This window comes from Nuphar pumila, chromosome 10 (genome assembly GCF_984573655.1).
Source record: "Nuphar pumila chromosome 10, dmNupPumi1.hap1.1, whole genome shotgun sequence".
NCBI classification, from domain to species: Eukaryota; Viridiplantae; Streptophyta; class Magnoliopsida; order Nymphaeales; family Nymphaeaceae; genus Nuphar; species Nuphar pumila.
Window position 1 is genome coordinate 84,017,769 of NC_143258.1, and position 10,893 is coordinate 84,028,661.

The following is a 10,893-nucleotide window of genomic DNA, read 5'->3' on the forward strand; positions in this document are numbered from 1 at the left end:
AATATGATCCAAATGATGTACCAAGTGGATGGACAAACAATGAAGAAGAAGAAGAAGAGGAAGAAGAAGAAGAAGAAGAAGAAGAAGAAAAAGAAGAAGAAGAAGAAGAAGAAGAAGAAGAAAGTCAAACTAGTGACGAGGAAGAATTCTCAAGCTAGTGAGCAAAATCTTATACTACAAACCTCTATTTAAATGCATTGCAGTACTTGATGTGAGTTGTATTGCAATACTTGGTGTGAATGATTAAAAATTTTATTTGAATGTATTGTAATACTTGATACGAATGATTCGAATGCATTGTAATACTTGATGTGAATGATTTCAATTATTTGAATGTATTATAATTTATGCAACGAATGATTTGAATTAGTGCAATACTTGATGTGAATGATTTGAATTATTTGAATGCATTGCAATGCTTGATGTGAATGACTTGAATGCATTGTAATACTTGATGTGAATTATTTGAATATATTGTATGACATATGTTATTTGTTAGAATATGGTTCGTGGAGGTTATAGTGGTCGCTCATCCAGTACTAGCCAGGCTCAGCCTTCATCTTCACGGGCTCCTGTGATAGGTATATCATATAACTAATTGGATGCTTGATTAGTTCAAATGCGCATTATGAGAATTTCTAATGTATTTTTTTACAGATGATGTTGCGCCTGTACACGACCCACCTACACCAGTTGATCACACAAGTCAACAGCCAACACAGGAAACAGGGTCTTCTCAGGCTGGCACAAGAAGACTCATTCGAATAGTGTATATCGTTAATCGGCCGTAAGTATTTTATTTTCAATTATTGCATATCTTTTAAATATTTTATATTGATATTTACTGTGTAACAATTCATGTGCAGCACGAGGTTTGAGCCACAAGAAGTAGTACGGGAGATTAGGAATTCACTTCTTCAACATCTACCAGGACCAGTTGCTCAATAGAAAGAGTACCCAAAGGAGGTGTTAGACAGATTGTGGTCCTCATTCATGGTATACAGTTGTTCCTCATAGTTAATGTGTTTCATATTTAATTTATTTAAGCAATGTCTACTAACTTTCTGAAAATATTTATAGGCTTCGAATCGCTTCGCAACTACGATGGAAGAAAATGATGCAAGGAAGGTGTGGCAGAAGGTGGCTGCCAATCGATTTGCAGGCATGCTGTACACTATGAAGACTGCAGCAAAAAAAACATCTGGCGTAGTAGATGATCCATTACTGTGGAAGGGCCATGGTCCTATTACTATTAGGAGAGATTACTGGGATGAAATGTGCGATAAGTGGGCGAGAGATGCATTTAGAAATCGCTCTGCAAAGGCTGCACAAAATCGATCGAAGATGCCCGAAGCCCATCTACACACAGGTGGATCTAGGACATTCGGGAGCCACCTGAAGAAAATGGTAACTCATTAATATATAATATTAATTCTATAAGTATTGTTGGAAACTTGTGTACTAAATCTTTTGTTATTTAACTTCGCAGGAAGCAGAAAAAGGAGGCAGTGTACCATATAAGGATGTGTTTGTAGAAACACATAAACGGAAGACCACGGGAGTCTTCGTATCAGAGAAGGCGAGAACGACAACGGTATGTATTAATTCTATTAATAATCATTGCAATATATATGCAAGTTATCATAATGTTATCATTAATTATTAATGAATACTTTAAACATTATTTTGTAGGAGGCATATGAGCAACAGATGGTAGAGCGATATGGCGATGACGCTACTCAGCATCCATCATTTGATCATACAGCTTGGGTGACTGCAGCAGGTCAGTTTTTTGTCTGCCTTAGAACACATATGAGCATAATCGAATCACATATATAACTTTTTGCCTGCCTAAGAACACATATGAGCATGTTATAATCACATATTCAGTTTTTTGACTGCCTTAGAGCACATATGAGCATGCTATAATAACATATAGAGTTTTTTTATTGCCTTAGAGCACATATGAGCATGATATAATCACATATAAAGTTTTTCTGCCTGCTTTAGAACACATATGAGCATAATCGAATCACATATATAACTTTTTGTCTGCCTTAAAGCACATATGAGCATGATAGAATCACATATAGAGTTTTTTGCTTGCCTTAGAGCACATATGAGCATGCTATAATAACATATAGAGTTTTTTTATTGCCTTAGACCACATATGAGCATGCTATAATCACATATAAATTTTTTTGCCTGCCTTAGAGCACATATGAGCATGTTATAATCACATATTCAGTTTTTTGACTGCCTAAGAACACATATGAGCATGATAGAATCACATATAAAGTTTTTTTGACTGCATTAGAACACATATGAGCATGCTATAATCACATATTCAATTTTTTGACTGCCTAAGAACACATATGAGCATGTTATAATCACATATTCAGTTTTTTTACTGCCTTAGCACACATATGAGCATGCACAAATCACATATAGAGTTTTTTTACTGCCTTAGAACACATATGAACATGCTATATATCATTTATGATAGAATCACATATAAATTTTTTTGCTTTGCCTGCCTTAGAGCACATATGAGCATGCTATAATCACATATTCAATTTTTTGACTGCCTTAGCACACATACGAGCATGATCGAATCACATACATAGTTTTTTGCCTACCTTAAAGCACATCTGAGCATGGTAGAATCACATATAGAGTTTTTCTAGATGCCTTAGAACACATATGAACATGCTATAATCACATATTCAATTTTTTGACTGCCTTAGCACACATATGAGCATGATAGAATCACACATATATATATATATATATATATATATATATATATATATATATATATATATATATAACTTTTTTTCTGCCTTAGAGCACATATGAGCATGATAGAATCTCATATAGAGTTTTTTTATTGCCTTAGATCACACATGAGCACATGATAGAATCACATATAGTGTGTAATTTATTTCATTATATTTTGTTTATCAATACTGATTGTTCTTTTCTTGTGTAGGCTGCTAGCGATAATCAGCGTAGTGGAGCTGAAGGGACAGATAAAGACAATGAACAAGAAGACGCACAAAATCTTGGCGATGATTAGAGAACTGTGTTGAAGAAGTTCTATTTTTTTATGTTTCCTAATTGTAATTGTTGAATTGTAAATAATTAAACTTGTTAATTTTAAGGTGGAACGATTAATTGTTATAGATTCTTGTTATATAAAATTTTTTGTGTGGTTTGTTTTTTATTTACAGGAAATATAAATTGTACAAGAAATATAAATTGTACAGTTCTCGGTATTTAATTTTCAAATATTTTTTTTAATTTTTTTTCGTGTTTGCGACGAATTAGCGACGGAACCATTCGTTGCTATTCATATAAATCTAGCAACGACATAGCGACGGAAGTAAATCCGTCGCCAAGCCGTGGTCGCTGTTTAGTACCGGCGGATTGGCGACGGAATATAGCGCTCGTTAGTCCGTCGCAATTAGCGACGGACCTGGCGACAGAATAATTCTGTCGCCAGTTAGCGTCGAAATATTCGCGACGTAAGCATATCGTTGCCTTGTTGTCGCTAATCCGTCGCTAACATGTGTAGCGACGGATTCGCGACGGAATGTGGTCGTCGCTAATCTACTGCTTTGTTGTAGTGTAATTACTTTGTAAAACATAGTCCTTTGGATGTATTTAACTACTCATTACTTTCTCACATGAACTACTTTAAGTTCACTATTTTCTTTGTAACTTAGTTAAGTTTTTCAAACTCTTTATAAATATTTGATATTCACAAAAAATGTAAGTATGTACATAATGTAGTGATACTATATTAATAAATCACCGGCAGCCCACACTTATGGTACTTTGACGACCACTAGGTAGCTCTTTTCATCAATCGCCTTTTTCAGGATTTATGAGAGTAACTCTAGCATGCTAACTTGACTTAAGCTTCTAGTAAATTAACTAAAAGAAGAGACTCCAAGACTTCACTCAAGCGCTTTATTATGCTCTCATGTTGTAACACCTCAATTTTGTAAACCGGATATTTTAAGATTTTTTTTTCTAAAATCTCTTTAAATGGTTTTTAAGAACACAACTAAAACTTTTTTTGATTCGGTTCAAACCTTGGGTGGGTTACATATACTAACAGACACTTGAAAGACTACAATAATTAAATCAAATCATTGATTAAATTAAAAAAATTTAGAGAGTCTTTCAAATATCAGAGTTTACAGGACTAAAGAAAAATAATAAAGTAAACAAATTCATTTAGTCCTTCCAACAAGCTTAAATGAATGTGGCCCTCTTGACACCACCCCAAGCCTCCTGTCATCGCCGTCTAGCTTATCCATTACCTGAAATATTAAAATGTAAAGGCATTAGCTACAATCCCATTAGGAAAATCACCCTACACATAAGCATAAAAAAAATACAAATTCATAAAACATACATCTTTTTCAATGCAATTAAATCATAGCATGTCATAACATATAAACCCAGCACCGTTAAAGATCTCAAAAATAATAATTTAATCATTCATGATTTCACAATAATTTATTTTTACCAGACCAATAATGTACCTACATAATATTATTAGTAGTCAAGATTACATTCAATCAGATCCATACATGCCAACATATGCTTGAACTAGAAATTATACATCACATGCATAGAAATTTATACTAATATTTTATGAATCATTTAACCACTAGTGAACTTGATCTAATACATTATTTTTCTTTTCTTTCCTAAAGGATACACATTCAGGACCTAATCCTTATTCAGGAATTAGATTGAGGTTTATTATGTTATGTGTTTTAATTAACCCATTATTTCAAAGAACCAGGCCAAATATCCACTAAAACACTCTTTAACAGAGAGATAAACTTAATATTGGTCTAGGGAATCGATTCTTACTTTGCAGAGCCTTACTGTCTACTTAAGATAAATTGATAGCCCCAACCCCTACACCGATAAATGGGGGGCCAAGATGTGTCAATGCCCTCCAAACGTGTCAGTCAGCGAGTGTACCTTCTACCATCTTTAAGGTAGTCGACTTAAACAAGTAAGCTATTATGTGTTATTTATCTTGGGTCAAACTACAATACTGTGTGCACTTAGCATCAGGCTTAACAACCTCAAACTCTACTATGGGCAGCTCAACAAATCGCGGCTTCACAAGGCACGAACCCACACCTCCTAAAGTCACTTAGATGTCCTATAATAGATAATTTAAACCCAACTCAAGGTACATACTCAACCTAATGAGCACCCAAAAGTATCTCAAGGTACTTACACACATTAAGAAATACCCACGAGTATCTCAAGGTACTTACTCACATTAAGAAATACCCAAGAGTATCTCAATGTACGTACTCAACTTAAGAAATACCCAAGAGTCCAGTTAGAGTGTGTGTGTATGCCAAACGAGGTACTCACAAGCACCTCACGGGTTCTACTGAACTTGACTCACATTTGATCTCCATGTATGCATGTTTCACATGACTTACAACATAACACATGCCAAATACTACACCCCATGATGCATGAGACTTATTTTGATTTAGCATGAACCATAAATTTTATAGAATAACACATGCATATCATTTGGTCTAATTATCATGCTTAATTCTCATGTTTAATATGCAGTCTTATATGACATCATGCCCAAATAATTTACATGCCTACATATAGCATATTCATGACAAAATCCATATTAACATATGCATGATTAACATCTCATATGATAATCAAGCACATGATTTTATAAACATAATTTCACAAGTCAAGATATTATCTTAAATCAAGAACTTTATAATATCAAAACTGTTATATTGTTCACGGGTCTGTCAGACCATCAAAACGAACAGATATAACTCTAAAAATTCACCGTCATGTCAGAGAATACTAACTTTCAATTCCAATTGCTAGATCTAAAAAATCGATTTCGTTTGCCCATGAAAATTCATGGACCAAAAACTATTTTTTTGTTCTTGATAGAACCTGCCAAAATCTTGCTTTTCAGCCGTCACTAAGCCCAATCAGTGAGAACTTTTGTCCTCCCAAAAATTTTGGTAAAAAGTATGCTTTTTTAGCTTTTCAAATCATTTGAGTTTGTCGAAAAACTCTATCATATGAATTTTCTAGGTGTTTTGGACTGGACCCCACCTGAGACAGTTCTAGATCTAGGTTTTCTATAAAATCTTGAATATTTCACTATTTGTGTGAGCTTTCAAGGTTTATAGAAATGAAATATATTTTTCTTTTATTTTTTTTGGATCTATTCATATGATGTGAATGACATATCAAAAAATTAGCTATTAACTCAAAATCATTGATTTATTAGATTTTTTTGCAAAATTGACTGTCAAAAATCACTTTGCACGCATGACAAAATTCCTATCTTTGGTTACAACAATTATAACCCACACTTTCGTACCACCAATAAGGCCCAACATTTTTCTAAGACACCTCTCAGATGTCTGGAAGGTCTTCATAAAAGAGTTTGGCCCTTGGTGATCCGATTTGAGAGGTAGAACTATTTTACTACGATGGATCGGTTAAGAAAAATTAATAAAGCATGTGAAATATAATATAAATCATGAGAAAAACAAGAAAACTCAAGCATCAACATGAAATAACGATTTTAAATCATGAATCAACCCATGAAAAGTATATAAACATCATCTACAGTCATAAAGAGAATCTAAAACTACGTAGGAACACAAAACTACGTGTTTCGGGTTACCTGATTTTTTGGTTTAGTCGTCCAGGCAAAGATTTACCAAAAACGATTTTGTAAATCTGTTTTAAAGCATAATAATGAATTAAAAACACTTTCAAAACCTTTTCCAAACCTATTTTAGGTCTGATCAATCATAGATTAACCTGTAGAATTGGAAAGACACACAGTTTATGCGTTTGCATTCGATTTATGCTACGTGTAGTTTGAATCATAGCTTAATCGGGTTCTCAAACATGGATCAACCTTCGTCTCCCATCTTAGAACCTTAGAGAAGCTTCAATGGCTGTTGAAAAAGCTTCAAAAAGAAGAAAAAAAGAAGAGAAAAAAGAAGAAAGAATAGTAAAGAAGAAGAAGAAGAAGAAGGGAGAGAGCTATCTCATTTTTTTCCTTTTTATATTAAAAAATTCACCAAAAGGGGTGGGGGTGTGGGCGTCCCCTCTTTGGAGTCTAACCCTAATGTGAGTAGATAGGTTGATTTCTAAGAGTCATATTCCAAAGATATTCTAGTTATTTTTTTAATTAATTAAATAATTAATTTAATTAATTACTCATTAGTTATGTATCTACTAAGGGGGGCATCCCACACTCTCTAGAATCCTTTAGGGTTTTAAAAGACCCTCTAATGAGATCTCTAAAGTTTGGAGTGGATCACACTTGGGTACGAATTGAAATTGATCCAGATCTAAAGCCTTGATCCGAATCCAAAAGTCTCATCTAGATCCAATCCCCATTTAGGTTGGATCTAGGAACTAAAGAAAGAAATATAAAATCCAAAATCTATTTAAAGGTCCATATTTAAATATATGATCAAAATACACATTGAATCCAAAATAAAGTTTAGATTCAAACCTAACTTATCCAAGATCCAAATAACCCTGAGTTACCCCTAAACCCTTGTAGGCCACCATGTCGGGCACCCCCACTGGGATAGGCATGACCCCTTTGAGCCTCTCTTGAAACCTGGTTTGAGTCTAAAACACCACTTAGCCAACTTATACTCTCGAATTTCACTTGGATTAAAAATCGATTTTAACCTGAATTTATAAGTTAAAACTAAAACAAAGTTGCAGGTATTACACATGCATGTAGTTCTACACTCTCTATATGTATTTTTATCTAAAATATCATGTATCTTTAACATGCAATTTGTATTGAGAACTTATAAATACATGAAATCATTATTGAGATTCTAGCAAATTCATATGCATTCATTTTATCTTTCATATAACATGAAACACATTCTAGAATGCAACTGTATTAAATACAAGTTACATCTATGTTCTCAAACATATATGATTTCATATAAGCTAACTTATATAAGTAACAAACAAATTGTATATTATTAACTAAACATTTTTATAATATTTTTTATCTCAAAATGCAAACACTGAATTTCTAACCTGCAGTTGAATCACATGTTAAGGTATTATGATCTGTTAATTACATAAAACTTACTTAATTTCCAAACTGACAATTCTCATACTTCGTAAGATTATCAAACTAGCTTTCTTAGGAATGGTCTATTGATACTTGTTTTTTTGTATTATATGTTTGACCATGGAAACACGACAGTCTGATTTCTTTCTGTGTCTCAAATTAAACACACCAAAATTCATCAAGTTTTGAGTTCAGAGTGAAGGTTTATGCCCAAATTATTGAATAGGTACTAGAAGGGCAAAATGCTCATTTCACTTCCTGTTCTGGATTACTCGAATCCAAACTTCTTACTAAACCTAACCCATCTAAGTTAAATCCAAACCGAACCATCTTGGTTTAGTTATGAATTTCTCAACTCGGATCCATATCTAAATCCACTATAATGCAGATCTTAAACTGGATAAAGATTCAATCTCTGTTTCGTATATTGGATCTAGATCCAGTATAACCAATCATACCCTGATTCACTTCAGGTTTGGTACAAAAATGGAACCAAGCTGTTCATTTATGGGTTTGGGTCTAAACTGAATCCAAACCTTCTCCATTCTAGTTTGGTTCTACTGGATCCAAATCTGACTTGGTCTCAATTTGGTATAATAGGATCTAATCTGTAGTGAAAAATCAAGACACTCTTTGTCTCAATTTCTTCCCATTTGGAATTTGTGGAGTCATTAGAATATGAGACCTAGAACATGACAACTAGAAATATGAGTATTTTCAACAATTTTTTTGCAAATTCAACCATGTAGATGTGCTTGACATGGTGAATTTGCTAGGAATCAATCACTGGGTCTTGTATTTTTGATGAAAAATATGATTTTTGAATGCTTCAATATTTATCAAGATTATGAGTCATTGATTTTAAAGCCTTAAATAATCTAGATTATGGATCAAAATAGGATGATTCAAGAGAGTGTTCCTGTAAAACCAAGTATGTAGATCACATCTGTACGGTTAGATTCAAGAAAAGTGAAAGTGTTGTAGGATCGATGCAATGAGCAATAGAGGGGGGGGGGGGTGGAGGGTTGGTGAATAGTGCTTTTAACCTTCGTCTTTGAAATTTGAATACTGCAAAGCAATCACATAAAGAACACGAGAATTTTATCCTGGTTCGGTCTTCCAGACCTACATCCAATCCTCAAGCAAAACCTGCTTGACATTTTCAGTATCACACTTGTGTCACCACAAGCTCAAATAGACGAAAACCGGTTTCACTTTCAGCAACAACCCTACTGAAAGCAAACTTCTCCTTTAAACCAATGATATTCTGTTCTTTTACAGAAAAATTGACATAATCAACTTACAATCAACCTACGAGCCTTTTTTATGAATACAAATAAAGTGAAATAGGCTTCTAAGGTTGCTGAAATATTCAACTCACGATTTCGCTAACTCACAAAAAGAATTGGTGTGAAAAACTAGAGTGAAAATACTCAGTGAGTTAGAAAATGAATACTTGAATGAATAGGAGTGAAAAACAAAAGAATTTGATGTTTTTCTTGATAATTTTAAGTGTAGATCTCATTCCTATTTATAGCTAAAGAATTCAAGATGTTGTTGGTACGAAGGGGTGTCAAAATAGTCAGTTTTGAACAGTCAAAACATTTGAAAAATGAAAGAACACAACTTTTAAAAGTTATAGAAAAATGACTATATTAGTCGACTAAAATAGTTATTAGTCGACTGAACTCAAATATTAGCAGACTGACTGTTACCATCAGTCGACTACTGTATCTAGCCGTTTAGTTTTGAATTCAGAATTTTTGAAACTTAGTCGACTAAAGAAAAGTTAGTCGACTGATGAAAACCATCAGTAGACTGAAAAAGTTTTCAGTCGACTCCTGCTAAATTTTTTAGAAAATCAAACATTCTGTCAGATCGATAAGAAAACCTACAGTCGACTCCTGCTAAATTTTTCAGAAAATGAACTCTCGGGTCGGTCGACTAAGAGTAGATTAGTCGACTAATAAAAAAATAGACATTTGGTTTTGAAAAACAGACATTAGAAAATCGGTCGATTGATGAGTCTATTGGTCGACTGATAAACCTTAAAATGTGGGTAAATAGTTTTCTAAAATGATTTTTGCAAAGAGTTCTTTTTGAAAAGTTTTTCTAAGTATTTTTAGGTGTAATACAAGCGAGATATGCAATCAAAGTAAGTTTCTTACAAGAATCTAAGACTTTTAAAGAGATTTACATTTGCACACTTATTTTCACAGATTCTTCAATTCTTGTCATCTTTCTTCATTGCCTTAGCCGATATTCTGTTGTTCGGTTTTTTCATCATCAAAATCTTGTACTTGAATTGTCGTGTACAACTTCCTTGTCTTAACAAAAATAACAAAAAATTCATGAAATCTACAGTTCACAAATTAGTTCTCATATGCTAGTGACTCTTGTGATGTATATTCTCCCGTTGTAAATAAGTTAACATCAATAAAATGGTAGGGCCTTAAACGGCCACCCTTATTGTAAAAAAAAATGAAACATTTTTTCACACATAATTTATTTCTCCCCGAAAAATACATCTGAATAGGTGTAGGTAACGGATCAGCTAACCCTGTTGGTCTGGCTTTTTGGAGCCCAAGCGGTCCAAACAGCTTAGCCCCGGCCTGATTCCTACTGGGGACAAACATGGTTTGACAAGAGTGTGTATGTGTGCACTTGCTCCTGTGTGTTTTTATGTATAGAGGGATCATATTTGCTAGTCATTTGTAAGTACTAATACTATTTTT